The 13,349-nt window shown below is 36.0% G+C and overlaps 1 pseudogene; it reads left to right on the forward strand.

Annotated features, from left to right (window-relative positions):
* The first annotated feature begins 3,373 nt into the window (after window positions 1-3,373).
* On the forward strand, window positions 3,374-3,757 carry LOC140498596 (nuclear transport factor 2 pseudogene; annotated as a pseudogene).
* Window positions 3,758-13,349: the final 9,592 nt, after the last annotated feature.

Here is a 13,349-nt window from a genome sequence, read left to right on the forward strand (position 1 = left end):
GTTGTGCTCTCTACTGGTCTTTTACTCTCTGGTCAAATCTGAACTGAACTGATTCTAAGTTTGTAATGCACACTTCCTAAGCTGTACTCTCCAAGTGTTTTAATGCATTATAAAACTTACCATAATGGACTATGTAATAAGATCTTGACTCCATAGAGTGTCTCTTACGAACAGAATAGTTTGCACTTGGACTATAAGGAGCCCTCCTACTCTAGAATCATAGAGGCAGTGTGGTATAATGGAAAATGCACTGAGCTACAATTCAAGAGAGCTGAGCTCAAATCCCATCTCTGCCACCTAACTGTAGTAGTTTAACCTTATAAAATGGAATCCAATATAAAGGTGCAAGTCACTTAACTTTTCCAGTTTCCTGTTTTCTTCTCTGGATATGAAGATAATAATATTCACCCTACCTACTTCAGGAGGGTGCTGTCAGACTGAATTAATCAAGCAACAAAACAAAAATTATTTAGTAAGTACCTACTATGTGTCAGAAACTATGCCGGGACCTGTGTATGCAAAAACCAGAATATCCTCAAAGAGCTGACATCACGTCAGGGCATATAGTATACATAAAAATTAGATGTAAAGTATATGTAATATATCATGTATGTATGTATATATCTTATCAGAAAAGATGCTGTGCTCTGTGAACAAAGCAGAATTGAAGTAGCTCAAAAGAAATGCAAGATGCGCAAATTTAGAGAATCCATCTCAAATGATCACATGGACTATTTGTGTCTGACCTGTGGTAGCATATTCTAAGCTCATATTGGTCTGATCACCTACAGTGGAACACATTGTAACTTGACTCTAACATAGTGATTCATTTTAGTCCTCTTGGAGAATGAAGGACAACAACCAACAACTAACCAATGAATTAATGGAAAGTTGATATAATATAGATAAAAGGTAATTTGCATTGACGGCACTAACATCTGGAAAGGTCAGGAAGAGCTTCTTGTGGAAAGTAGAACCTGAAGTTATCGTTCAAGGAAACTGAATTCTAAGATTCAAAGGAGGGGAGAAATGCATTTCTAGTGTGGGGGGGGTACAGTCTACACAAAGGCACAGTGATGGAAAATAGGGCGTTATATGTGAGGAAACACAAGTCAATTTGCTAGAATAGAGAGTGTGTGAAAGGTGTGCAGTGTATTAAAAAAAAAGATACAACATCAAGTGAAACTAGGTTGGGAAGGGCTTTAAATGTGAAACAAAGAAGCTTGTGTATGATCTGAGGGGTAATAGGGAGGTACTGCAATTTACTAAATTTGTAAGATGCTGTAAAACACGCTTCAGGAAATTCATTTTGGCAGCTGTGTGGAAGATGAATTGAAGAACAGAGACTTAAGGGAGAAGGATGGTTTAGGAGGCTATTGCAATAGTTAAGGAGAAAAGTGATGAAGGCCTTAAGTAGGATAATTTTTGTGTGGGTAGAGAGAAGGGGATTCAACTAAGACATGTTGTGGAGATAGAAATAATAAGATTTGACAACTAATTATGTATGTGAAATGAGGGAAATTGAGGAATTGAGGATGACACCAAGTTCACAAGCGTGGGTGACTACAAAGATTTTATTCCCTGAAGAGAAAGAGGACAATTTGAAAGAGTGGCTTTGGGGATGATAGATATTGACTTCTGTTTTAGGTGTGTTAAGTTTGAAGTGTCCACAGCATATCCATTTGGAAATGTTCAATAAAGAGTTGGTGATGTAAGACTAGAGTTCAGCATAGAAAATAGTAGTGGATATTTAGATCTGAAAAACATTTGAATAAAATAATATATCTAGAAAATTGAAATGATGAGAACTAATGAGATCACCAAGAGAGTCAGTAGAGAAAAAAAGAGATAAATCAAGACAATGCTGTGGGGGATACTTACATTTTGTTGCTGTTAAGTTATTTCAATCTTTTCATAACCCCATTTGGGATTTTCTTGGCAAAGATACTGGAGTAGCTTGCCATTTCATTTTCCAGCTCATTTTACAGATGAGGAACTGAGATAAATAGAGTTAAGTGACTTACCATGGATCACACAAGTAGTGAGTCTCTGAAGCCAGATTTGAACTCAGATTTTTCTGACTCCAGGCTCATCATTCTATCTAATGTGCTATCTAACTGCCTGTATACCTACACTTAGGGAGCCATAGTAGGGATGATGATTCAACAAAGGAGCCTAAGACTGAATAGTCAAAGAGGTAGCATGTTTTCCTACAGTTCTTGTGTATGAAAGGGAATGCTCATGCAGTCCACATTGCCCAAGCTTAGCCTGGTGCAACGAAATAGTCAGTCATTACTCCCAAAGAAATGTATTGATCAACAATCTGATTCAAGGCACAGATGCCATGCTTGTCAAGTCTTCAGTAACATAAAGCTTTGAGTGATAGTTGAGGAATTATATGCTGATGTGGCATTACAGAGTAGCATTGCCACTAGATCTAGGGTCAGAGGATCCAAATTCAGATCATTCCTCTGGTATCTCCAATTTGGGTGACCTGAAATATGTCATTTAATCTCCAAGGATCTCAGGTTTCTCATCTGTAAAACAAAGAATTTGGATTAAATGGCTTTTGAGTTTGCTTCCAAGTTTAGATTTAAGAAAATTTGATACTTAGGAAAGAACAAAGGGAAAAAAATCAAATAAGATTAAACTCTATAGTAATGATTATGAAAGGTTCCTCAGATTAAAAACAGTAGCTTCATGAACATAGAATACAGGAACAGTAATTGGCCAAAGGAAAGCAAAAAAAGGATTTGTGACTTTTAGTGGACTGCAACCTCAAAGTGAGTCAACAATGTCAGAGGACCTTCAAAAATCTGTCTATCCTAGACTGTACTGAGAAGCAAAATGTCCAGAAAAAGGAAAGGAATCACTTGGACTCTACTCTATCATTTTGGGGACACATCTGAATGAGTGTCACATTTTGGAAAGATATAGAAAAGTCGAATGATGCCAGGAAGAAAGAAAGGGAAGAGAAAGAAAATGAAGAGAAGGTAAGGGGAGGGTGGAGAAAGGAAGGGATTTAAAAGAAAAGAAGGAGATGAAACACTGGGAATCATATTTAAAAATTTTTATAAATAAACTTTTACAGATGCATTAAATTTCATTTTGAATAAATAAAATGTCCCATTTTAAAGAAGAATTCATTTAAACCCTTAAAAAAAATTAAAGGGTGACCCTTTAACATTACCCAACATTCAATGCCTCTTATAAGACATAGAATCCTTGCACTATATCCTGATTGTCCCAGGGCTCAGATGGGAGAGGGAAGGTGGGGTGGCGGGGAGACAGTCAGTCTAGGACAGAGTTCGGATGCCGCCACCGCCATTGCCATCGTGCCCAGTCTGTTTCTGCTGCTGGGTGAGGATCCAGAATGGGAGACAAGCCGATTTGGGGGCACATTGGATCCAGCTTTGTGCAACATTACTACCAGTTATTTGACAATGACATAAGTCAGTTAGGAGCAATGTATATTGATGCATCTTTCCTTACATGGGAAGGACAGCAATTCCAAGGCAAAGCTGCCATGGGGGAGAAATTGTCTAGTCTTCCATTTCAGAAAATACAGCACAGCATCACAGCTCAGGACCACCAGCCCACCCCTGACAGCTGTATACTCAGTATGGTGGTGGGGCAGCTAAAGGCTGATGAAAACCCCATCATGGGATTCCACCGGATATTTCTACTAAAGAATGCCAATGATGCTTGGGTGTGCCCCAATGACATGTTCAGGTTAGCTCTGCGCAACTTCGGCTAAGCCTCCTCTTCCCAAGGCGCCCACGCTCTTTCCTTCTCTCTCCTCTCCCTGATATTATTCATACTTCCTCTCCCCACCCCCTCAGAACACTCGAAATATCAAACACAAGCCTCAAAAAATTGAGAATTTTTTACTCAGGTTCTGCAAAAGCTCAACTTTTTTATTGATATTTTCGCTTTAACTTTTGACAACATGGAAACTTTCATTTCCTTTCCCATAATGTGTATCTACATGCATAAAATATGAAATTCTATTTTATGAAGATTTTACGTCCATACTTTTCCTTTGCACTGGTAGATTTTTTTTTCTCACTCGTGTTCGCTGGCATCTGACGATCATCGAGGGCATCCTACGGCTCCATAGACTGGGCATGTGGCAGCCTCACAGACAGCTGTGACAGGACAGTAACACCGGCAGCCCCACACCTGAGCTCCAGAGACTTTGGGGGGAGAGGCACAGGAATGTCCTGTTTTTCATCCATCAACAGCGAGACTTTGAATGACAGCGTAAATCTTTAAAGTGTTAGTTTTCTTCCTTCCTCTTCCAAACTCTTTTCGAGGCAATGTGATAAAAAGACTACTACGTATATTTGGTTTAGGTTTTTATTTTATTACTATGGAGCTTCTGCACCGCTGGGAAGGCCTGCCGGATGTTGCCTGCCTGCCAGAGGTATTGCCTACCTGCCGTATGTTTCTGATTATTTCCGCACTTAATTTTGAAATCCGATTGCTCACTTTCGTTTCAAAAGATCTGTTCTTTCTAAAGAATATCTCAGGCATAATTTGAACAGAAACCCTCTCAGGCATAACTCTGTGCTACCTAAAAGGTGAAATACCAAGGATGAGATAGAGTTGGATTTTCCTTTGCTTTTTCTTCTCCAGGAATGAAACCGTATCAAGAGGTGAATGACCTTAGGCATCTTATTTCACATGATTACAAGGTCAATTTGTAAGTACTATATTCTCGTGGAGTATTAGATTTTAAGTAAAGAAAGAAAATGGCTACACCTTCCAGTGTCATTGTAACATTAGCTTGCCTGCTGAGAGACATTTGGTGTATTAAGTTTAACACACACATTTAAATAATAATACAAAACATAGAAAGGAAACAGCACTACATTTCAGTGGTACTGAATAGTTTGTTGTTCTGTATTTGGAAGGATACCTTATCCTTTAATGGTGCCAGGTGTATGGCACAAGAAGGTGTCTCTGAAGGACACTGCTGGAAACCAGAGATATTCCTGCAGTGAGGGCACGGCTATTTTTTAGTGGGAAGGGGATTTTCTGTCTCTCAACTTAGCTGAATGATTTGGTGCCTTTCCCTATAAAATCTCCATTTGTTAACTTCAAGCAAGAATGAGCTCCAAGTATAATTAGTGCAATAACTTCCACTAATCTTGATCCACAGGAGCCCACATTTTGTTCTTAATATTAAATAAAATATTAAAATGTGTGACTATTTTATATCATCTGCTTTAAAAAAACCTAAGTTATTTTAATCAATATACTTATTTTAAGTAAAAGCCATTTAATCTCCTGACTTATACATTAACCTTCCATTAAGTATTAGTGAAGAAGTTAAATGTACCTTAGTCAATAATGCTAATGCAGGAACTGTTGCATTACCTATGGAGAAATGTGTATTCATATTATGTTAAAGTGGCTATCCTTAACGATTAGCCGTTATGTGTCAGGAAACTGATAATAAATTTGAAATATTCCATAGGAAAATGAATTATAATGTTGAAACTGAGTTCTCTGTGCTGTAATAATTTTGAAATGAGGTCATCTGCTTCTTCTGGTCAGTGCCTTTTAAGGCAATGATATTGAAGTGATGAAGATACCCTTGGTGATACTTTAACCTCACCTTGTAGTTTCACATCTTGGTAAGTAATAAATGAGACTGCTAATTGAACTATATGAAACTGAAACATATGAATCTAACTGAAGGTAGCTGTAGTTTGAACATGCATTTCCTCTGTATAAATAATCTACAGACATCTATATGTGTCTTGTAGTAAAGCACAAGTGCTCTCTTTATATGTGTGTGTATATACACATACATACATATATAAAACTCTATATACATGTACAACACTATGTATATATACATATAAAACTCTGTATATGCACAACTCTACACACACACACACACACACACACACACACACAAACAAACACACACACAGAGAATGTAAAAGAAGAGAGAGGGTGTCCTTCAATTGTGTCTGTGCTTTTTATCTCAAATGATTTTTTTTTCAGTTTTCTGTCCAGCATAGTGACGTCATTGTTGTCCTCTTCAAGAATGAAGGACAACAGCCAACCTTTCTTGTCTTCTCTCTCTTTAGGCTTCTTGAAGCAGTATTAGAAAAATCAATTCATATATATATATGTATATATATGTATGTGTATATACATATATATGTATATATGTGTATGTGTGTGGTAGGATATAGGGTTTGCTAGATACTCAGAGAGAAACTATAAAGGATCAATTCCCTTTTGAGGGTGCAGTCTCCCTTTTCCTCAAGCAAGAATGGGCATGTCTCCTCATACCTGTGGGCCTTTGACAATGTCATCCTAACCAAATATATATAAACACATTCATAGCCTTCAGGCTCACTGGCAAGGAATTTTAAGACTTTTTGGGGGGGAGGGAGGAATTAATATTGGCGTTTTGAAAGTTGATTGAAACTTATTTACTTCTCCACTTTATCTTTAACAGCTACCTCTAGGTGTCCTTGCAGGACCTCATGAGAAGAAGATCTTTTGTTTTTAAAAAAAATGAAATCACTAAAACACATTCTAGATCTGATAAGTCAAAAAGTCCATGATGTGCCAGCAGAAGAGAAAAAAAGAAGAAGAAAAAACCGCAAAGATATGACTTAAGGTCTTATTTATTTTTTTTTGGAATCAATGTCTATAATACTACAGATAATTATTAACAAAAATCAGGAAAGTATCCCTAGATGCTGACTTAGAAGTAATTCCCAGCTTCAGTTCACCTCCTACTCTTTTCTGGTTTTTTTTTTTTTTTAAAGAAATATCTTCCATTTCCCCTTGCCTTTACTCTTAATAGTGATTCTCCTCATTATGGAAAGAAAAGTCATTACTTTGGGTCCAGTTCATAGCCACTTAAGTGAGGGTTAATGTCATTACTTTTCGGCCATTATTTCTGCAAATGCTTTTATCTATATTTCAGACACTTAAATATTTGGGATATTGAGAATCACAGAGATGAAAGTATCATCAAGCAACAACTGCTAGACAGTTAGAGAATTGGCACACATGAGGATGATGAAAATGTAGCCACTGCCATTACTATTATAAAAAGGTACAGCTGCTTATTCCCATAAATTTCCATGTAATTTGAAGATTTATGGGAATTGGATTTCAAATGGTCCCTGTCTTTAAGCAGGAAAATAAGGTGGATGTTCATAAAATATAAAAAGATAGGCATAAGATTGCAGGCATTTGTATAACCATTTTATAGATTAACTTTGGACTATTGTTTTGGTCACAATATTTTCAGTAAAAGGGTCTTATAAACATATGGCAATGCTTCCTATAGTACCTGTTTTCTTTGGTACTGGAGATTAAATTTAGTGGTAGAAGGAGTATTGGATCAGTGAATGTCTTGAGGTTTGCCACTTTGTCAGAAATCATTGAAAGGGACAAAACTGTTCCATTCTATAATGACATCTTCATTATAGGCTGCTATTCTCATTGTGTTACCGGTAGCTCTTTTAGGAATTGAAAGGCTAAATGACAAACTGCACAGAGAGCTCTAGGCACTGTGTGAGTAAGCTGAAAAGTAGTAAGTGAATATCAGTGTAGGCTAATGTAATGTCATGAACTTAGGGTAGAAACTCACACTACAAGTCTACCAGCTATGGCCCAGGAGAGAGACCTAAGAGTCTTCATCAACTCTTTCCTAGAAACAGGGGACAAATGGCCTGCAGCATTGACCAAATGGCCAACAAATTGCTAAGCAACTTTAGCAAGGATATTGGAAACAATGGAAAAATGGTGCAGTTCTCTGCAACACAACTCGAGAGTCTGCACTTCTGCTAACATATATTAAGAGAGACTTTACAAAACACGGGAAATACTAAGAAAAAAGAATTAAAATGTTCAACAGATTGCTCTCTGAAAAGAGACTTGAATTGATGCTTCAGTCTAGAAAGATAAAAGATGAAGTCTGAGAGAAAATATTACAATAGAAATCTTTAAAACTCTGAAGGATTTATAGAGAGTGAACACAGATTTGTTCCGCAAGTCCTTAAATGCTAGAACTCCTTGAAGCTCAAAATATATCACTTAACTAAATAAAAGTATTACTTTTGAATAGTAGGTGGTAAATGTTTGGAACTTTCTCCTTCAAAGAGAAGGTACAGAATGATAAATAAATAACTTCAGTAGAGGTTTAGGGAAAAAAAAAAACGTAAATGATATATCCATAACAGGCTATTAGGGAAAACTATGGAAGTTGGGGGACACATCTTTAATGTTTTGCATTTGAGTCATGGAAAATGACCATGACCTCCCACAAAACATTGCTTGATGCCACTGCCAGACACTATACCAGGAGAGGTGGGTCATGGTGACTCAGCCTGATATTTCTTATGCCCTTATATTTCATATATTTGTCAATGGCACTACTATCTACAGCCTTAGAAAGGAAATCTGCAGGAAATCCTTGGGGCTGTTGAATACTTTTATTTTTAAGAAGAAAAAAAAATGAAATTTGCAAGGAGAGGGTATGCTGGTTAATGGATATATGAGGACAAAACCAAGGGAATAATCAGAATGAACCTTGTTGTTTTTTTTTGTTGAAATAAACAGAGAAATTACCTTTCATATAGATATCAAAGACTCCATTAATTGATTTCCATTGGTTATCCTAATTTGAAAACTCATATAGCTTTCTTTGCTTCTAATAATGTATACTTTATGGAGATTCTACAACATTAATTTCTTGCAGCTCCATCCTAGTTTAAGTTTAAACATTTCTACAAGCTGTGTTACCCTTTTCCAGTTACCAGAGTACTATGAAAACATAATTAGCTCCATGATATATGAAATAGATTTAAGCAATAAACATGTTTTGATGGTTTAAAACTCCTTAAAAAATCATCCCTAAAAATAAAACAAAACTTGCTATATCCTACCACTTCCCTAAGAAGTTGTCCCATAAACCTTGTCCCTTCTCAAATTCCTAATAAAATAAAATAACCACCTATGATATATGGCTCTACTTCCTCTCCTATCACTTCACAATTTCTTACAATCTAGTTTCAGACATCACCATTCAAATCTTTCCAAAGTCACCATTGATCCTTTATTGCCTAATCTCTTCACTTTACATCAAATACTCTTTATTGAGAGATTCTCTTTGTATTATTTAATATTAGTGACCATACTCTTCACCCAGCTACTCTCTGTTCTGCGATTTTGGCTTTGCTCTTTCTTGGTTTTCCTTCTACCTGTATTCCTACTCTATGGAGTATCTTCTATGTCATTCCTCATAACTGTGGAGTATATCCCAATACTCTCACCTTAGTTCTCTCATTTGTTTCTCTATACACTCTCTTGGAGACCTCATGTGTCATTAATGCTTTAATTGTCATCTCTATACAGATCACTTCCAGATCTATGTATCTAGTCCAAATCTCTCCTTAGCTCCAGTTCCTCATCACCTACTGCCTATTGGATATTCCTAACTCTATAATCCATTGACATTTCAAATTCAATATGTCCAAGACTGAACTCATTTTCTTTATCCCCAAATGAATCTCTCTTCCTAATTATCCAGTTTTAGTCTAAGGCACTTCTGTCATTACAGTCATGTACCCTTGCACTCAAGAATTCTCTTCACTTTTCTTCTCTTTCACCTCCATATTCAATTAGTTATCAAATTCTGTCAATTCTACCTCTTAAAAACCTCTTCTATCAATCTGATTCTATCTACCCCTTCTATCAGTCCTCTCCTCTGCACATTCACTAGTTCAGGCCCTCACCATTATTCTTTTTACTGGATTATTATAAAGGCTTCCTACATGTGTTCCCTACTTCAGGTATCTTGCTTCTGTAATCCAAATTCCTTAGTGCCATGAAAAGTGATATTCCTAAAACAGGTCAGATAATGCTAAACCTGTGTCTGAGAAACTTCAGTGGCTGTCTACTGCCTCCAGGAATTAATACAAAATTTTCTATTTGGCAGTTAAAATCCTCCATGATGTTGCTCCATCTCCCCATATTTATTCTTCCCATTAAAATGTTCCTTTTGCTTTCTTTAGCATTTGTTAAAAACTTGAACCTTTTCTTGATGCAACAGTGTCAGTCTTTGGCTTCATCTTTGGATACCTGGAATTTTTCTATGTCCTTTTTCTACATGCCCTATAAAAATATAAATTGATCAATAAACTTCCCTGAATCAATCTCTTAAAATCTGCCCCTCTTACTCATCAGAATTATTTGATTTTTTAAATCAGAATTTCAGTGATTATTCCACATCCTTCCCTTTAAGCAAACTTCCTCATAGAATTCTAGTCATGTCTCAGAGTCATGCCTACAAGATTGAGTTCACTTCCTTGGAGAGTAGTGTTCAGACAATAACAGTGGCAGGGCAGGAGGGAAGGGAAGAAGTGCAAAGGATTTAGGAGATACAATTGATACCACTTAGAAGTTGGGTAGGTTTAAATTTGAAAAAAAAATAAGGATATTGAGTTGAGAGTTGAACTTGGTTTATTGGGAAAATAAAAGAAACTCAAGAAGAAACAGATTTTTAGGAAGAAATAATATTTGATTTGGAACATATTCATTTTGAGGTGCTTGATATGATAACTACTTGCAAATACCCATTAGGTAAGTGGAAATATGAATCTGAAGCCCAAGGGGAAAAAAAAGCTACAAGACTAGAAAAAATGATTACAGTTATCCATAGAAATTCAATAGATGAATCCATGAGTAGATGACATTACTAATTTTGGGAGGGACATAAAGGAAGAGAAATAGAGGGGCAAGGACAGATTTTTTGGGGGGGAATGTCATATTTAAGGGGTAAGAGGAGAAAGAGCAAGTGAAGGAAACTACAACCAAGAAAGGTATTAAATAAGCTACCCATTTACTGGGAGTTGTGAAATTTCCCCTCAGACATCTGATCAAATTAAGGTTACAATTTGTTCCCTGACCCTATGACTGGAAGAGAACAATATTTCCCAAAATTAAAGATACGTAATGATCTATTTGTAAATTGGAATATTCTGTACTTTTACCTTTGAAATTGAGTCATTTTGGTCTGTTTATAGTATTAAACCCTATCCTCCTTATTAGAGGTCCTTGTTAAAAGAAATAGTTAATTATTATCTACACTGGATAGATATAACTTCATTACTTTAGAAACAATGGCTCATGGAACAGATACCTTTATCATCTTCCAAGCTTTTTATAACACTGATATTCGAATTCTCCATCCTGACTGGCTGTTAAGATTTGGCGTTTTGTGAATGCTATTTTTTCTTTGAATTATTTTGATGAAGTAGGTCTTTAATTCTGATTCCTTGACACTGGATAGTATCTATTTTGTTGATATTACAAATCAACCAAAGTGACTTCTGATTCCACAGGCAAATTTACAGAATATTGGAAATATATTATCCTCTACCTTCTTTTTTCTATATGTACTCTTTCCCCTAATGACCTCATCTCCCATTGGTTCAGTTTTCATCTTTATACTGTAGACTGCATAAATCTATATGTTCTATTCTAATCTTTCTCTCTAAAGAGGAAGCATGGCTTATTGTAGAGAGTGCTGAATTTGGGTCAAGAAGACCTGAATTCAAATCCTGCCTGTGACTAGATGCATGATCATGGGTCTAATATTTAACCTCTGTAGTATTCAGACACCTCCCTAAGATGGCAAGTTGTTAGAGTGAGTTGTCTCACTGAAGAAACAATTTATAAATGTTTGATAAAAGCACTTAGAAATATTCCAACTTTAAATAGGATAGGCAAAGTTTCTTTCTTCCAGAGAACTCATTCTTTAAGAAAATGCCAGTGACCTAGCATTTTACTATAGCAAAGTGAGCTGATTGGCATTCTTAATGTGGAACAGGCAGATCTAACATATGTGGCTTGACAAGTAATGAACACTGGAAAGATCATTCAATTTGCTAAGACCTTATAACTTACTGCTATAAGGTAGTCAATAGAGCAAGCTGATTAACATCTTGTTTATCTAATCAGTAAATTGGATTTTGAAAATATTTACATATACATATGTGTTCCATGGAACATTTTACCAGCCTTTTCTTTTTGTCCCAGTTGAAAAAGAAATGTTAATGTTTTTCTTTACATGAAAGTTTTTATAGCCCCTCCATATATTTTTTGAAAATACTTTTCATTCAGTTCCTATCAAGAGGTAAATTTACTAAGATTACTTTTGGAATATCCTTGTGCTTTCAATGTACATTATATAATAAGTTGTTTCCACTTTATTTATGTGGATTTAAGAGATGATGGTGAAGAGTACTCATTTTCAGCCCTTAAGGTATAAACAAAGACACTATTCAAGTTTCATAAATTCTTTTAACATGCCAGATGTAAAATCAATTAGCTGTGGTAGAAATATGGCCTCATAATTTAAGGACTGCACCATTCTAATTGCTTGCTATGCTGTTCTCTGTACCAGTAATATAAAGGGATTTGGACTTCAGCATTTTTCATTCCCCAGAATGTTCTAGGTTGACTTTTGAAAATGCCCTAACATAAATGTGCTAAGAAGCTTCTTTAGAGATTCAGAATCAGAAAAGAGCCATAATTTCAAAAGGACATTTTGGAAAGATCTCCCATTCTGTAATAAATAAAAGTGCATCAAGTCAACTCAACTAAGACCCCAAGATACCTTGTTATGAGAGCTCACAAATGGCCAGGCTCAGTCTAAAGGCCATTTAGGATTTATGTGTTGCCTTTTTTTTTTTTCATTTTGAGAATTTGTTTGGCTAAATTTGTCCTCTGAAAAGAAAAATTAATCACCATTGGCAGCATAGAAATATTTACCAAAGTTTAGATGACTATTTACCATCCCCTATGTGCACCCAGGCAAGTATGCACATGTGTGTACATACACACACACACACATGCATACACACACATGATGCTCAGAAACTTGTTTATAACTTAAGTATTAGAGACTAGCCTGCTACACTGACATCTTAAATGACTTGTTTGGTCAGTAAACATATATTAAGTGCCTACTATGTACCAAGCACTGTACTAAGAGCTAGGGATACAAAGATAAATAAAAGACAGTGTCTGTGATTGAGAAGCTCACAATCTAATGGATTCTGCTTGGGGACTTGCCCACAGCCATTTGGTCACAAACAAGTCTTGAACTCAGGTCTTCCTGACACCTGGGTTGATCTTTTGTCTATTAGCCTATGCTGCCTCTCCCTATATTATCTTAGTCATAAAATGACTGTGATCTTGCTTGTATCTTTTGGTAAATATATTATATCTTTGTCATCTGTGTGTGCTTTTTCTCCTTCACTAGACTGTAAGCTTCTTAAGAAAGGGTCCATTCTGTTTTATAT

The sequence above is a fragment of the Notamacropus eugenii genome, chromosome 4 (genome assembly GCF_028372415.1).
Source record: "Notamacropus eugenii isolate mMacEug1 chromosome 4, mMacEug1.pri_v2, whole genome shotgun sequence".
In the NCBI taxonomy this organism is placed as follows: domain Eukaryota; kingdom Metazoa; phylum Chordata; class Mammalia; order Diprotodontia; family Macropodidae; genus Notamacropus; species Notamacropus eugenii.